Genomic DNA, 3,167 nt, shown 5'->3' on the forward strand with positions numbered 1-3,167 from the left:
CCAGAAATTATGGAGGAGGGGGTAACTCAATTACTGGTACTTCTTTTAATACAGTTATGGCATAGTGGTTAAGAGCATGGGCTACTAACCCCAAGATTCCAAGTTCGATTCCAGGCAGTGATCTGAATAATAATAATAATAATAATAATAATAACATTGAAAAATACCTTAGGAATGAGAACCCAGGTTCGAAATTACCCGCAAGACAGCTGAAGAAGGCTGGAGGGTATATCAGCCAAAACGTGTTAACAACAAACAAGATGAGGACAAATATCCGTCAAATGTAAATAATGTAAATAAAGGTACTTCTTTTATCGACCACAAAAGGATGAAAGCAAAGTTGATCTCAGTGGAATTCAAACTCAGAATATAAAGATGAACGAAATACCACAAAGTATTTTGCCCAATATGCCAATGACCCTGTCAGCCCAGCACCACAGAGGTCATATTTAAAATTATTTAATGTCCAGAAAACTGACATTTACCAAAAGCATGTAACAACACCAGCTATAGCAAACTGTTTGAGTTTGGTATAAATAACTACGCCCCTGTTAGAATTTGTATCTCAGTAAACTGCTATATACTTTATCAAATAGGTTACATGTAGATTACAAGTAATTTGGCTTTAAATAGTAAATAATTAGTGCATATTTAGAAATATTAATCAGATGCACCATCTAACAGCATCCACAGATAAACTGCATGGTTTCTTTTACAAGTTTTTACCACAGAACACCTGTATTTAGTTAATTATTATTAGATTAGTATCAAATATCATTACATTAATAAAGAAACGGGTAAAAAAAAAATCTTTGCTAGCAAAGATATTTTGAATATCTTGGCCTTTTCTGTCAAATTCAGAAATGTTTGAGAATAATTTTTGTTTCTCACCATTTTCAGGATTGCTAAGTTTGTTCACTCGCTTTTACTTTTTTATTTAACCAATATACTAATATAAAGTACAGGGGCAGTTGTGTGTTAAGAAGGCGCAGTGGTTAGGGCAGCGGACTCGCGGTCGGAGGATCGCAGTTTCGATTCCCAGACCGGGCGTTGTGAGTGTTTATTGAGCAAAAACACCTAAGCTCCACAAGGCTCCGGCAGGGGGTGGTGGCAACCCCTGTTGATTAAAAAAGAATAAGGTGACGAGCTGGCTGAAGCGTTAGCACGCCGGGCGAAATGCTTAGCGGTATTTCGTCTGCCGTTACGTTCTGAGTTCAAATTCCGCCGAGGTCGACTTTGCCTTTCATCCTTCCGGGGTCGATTAAATAAGTACCAGTTACGCATTGGGGTCGATATAACCGACTTAATCCATTTGTCTGTCCTTGTTTGTTCCCTCTATGTTTAGCCCCTTGTGGGTAGTAAAGAAATAAGAAGTTTGCTCCCCAACCACATGATTCTGGGTTCAATCTCACCATGTGGCACCATGGATTTGGTAAATGCAAACTCAAAGAAACCCATCGTATATATATGTATATACTTTTTTATTCTTTTACTTATTTCAGTCATTTGACTGTGGTCATGCTGGACCACCGTCTTTAGCCAAGCAAATCAACTCCAGTACTTATTCTATCGGTCTCTTTTGCTAAACTGCTAAGTTACGAAGAGGTAAACACACCAGTTTCGGTTGTCAAGCGATGTTCGGGGGACAAACACAGACACACAAACTTATACACACACACACACACACACACACACACACACACACACACACATATATATATATATATATATATATATATATATATACATACATACATACATATATGCGACGGGCTTCTTTCAGTTTCTGTCTACCAAATCCACTCACAAGGCTTTGGTTGGCCCGAGGCTATAGTAGAAGACACTTGCCCAAGGTGCCATGCAGTGGGACTGAACCGAGAACCATGTGGTTCGTAAGCAAGCTACTTTATTTCAATAAATTTGCCATTAACGGTGTTACATAGAGGGGACAAACAAAGACAGACAGACATAAAGTAGCTGTGGGCTGGACATGGACATTAATGAGATGAGGGTGATAAGGATGAAACAAATAATGAGAGAGGCACCAGCGCATGCCGACTGATACCCTCGAAAACTTTGTTCGTTTTTTTTTTTTTCCTTTAAAAAACACTTATGAGGTTGCAAACCCCTTACACTATCAATATTACAATTTTTACATAATTTCAATCTATTAAAAATTCATAATTTTCATCACTCTACCCCCTCCGCAAGCAGATATGCTACCCCTGACAAATAAGTGTCTATTGTTAGTTTCTCAGAATTCATTTTAGAAACCAGGATTGTTGTATCAAAGTTCAAATGGCTTATTACAGTCAAACAATTCTTGCTTTTCAGAAGCTCCAGCATAGCTTAGTGGTTAGGGTAGTCGTGAGTTCAATTTCTGGTGGTACAGTATGTCCTGTTCTTGAGCAAGACACTATTTCACACTGAGCTGTCAAAATGAGCAGTATTTGTATTTCAAAGGGCCAGCCTTGTCACGTTCTCTGTCACACTGAATCTCTCCCTGAGAACTATGTTATGGGTAGATGGGACTGTGGGGTGCTCAGTCACTTGCATGCTAATTTCATGAACAGGCCATTCCATTGAGCAGATCCACTAGAACCCTTGTCATTGTAACTGACAGAGTGCCAATATTCTAGATGATCAACTGCTTTGTGCCAGGTGTAAGTGTCATGGTATTATTAGAAACATAATAAAGATGGTGAGCTTGCAGAATCATTACTACGCTGGGCAAAATGCTTAGCAGTATTTCGTCTGACGCTATATTCTGAATTCAAATTTTGCCGAAGTCGACTTTGTCTTTCACCCTTTCGAGTTGAGTAAAATAAGTACCAGTTACGCACTGGGGTCGATGTAATCACCTTAATCCTGTCCCCCCAGTTTTTGAGGCCCTGTACTTCCAGTAGAAAGAATTATTAAAATACACAAGGTTTAAGGCAGCGAGCTGGCAGAATTGTTAGCCTGCTGGGCAAAATGCTTAGCAGTATTTCGTCTGCCGTTATGTTCTGAGTTCAAATTCCACCGAGGTCGACTTTGCCTTTAATCCCTTTGGGGTTGAGTAAAATAAGTAGCAGTTATGCACAGGGGTCGGTGTAATTGACTTAATATCTTCCCCCAGTTTCTGAGGCTTTGTGCTTCCAGTAGAAAGAATTATTAATACACAAAAT

The sequence above is a fragment of the Octopus bimaculoides genome, chromosome 5 (genome assembly GCF_046866305.1).
Source record: "Octopus bimaculoides isolate indiv1 chromosome 5, ASM4686630v1, whole genome shotgun sequence".
NCBI lineage: Eukaryota > Metazoa > Mollusca > Cephalopoda > Octopoda > Octopodidae > Octopus > Octopus bimaculoides.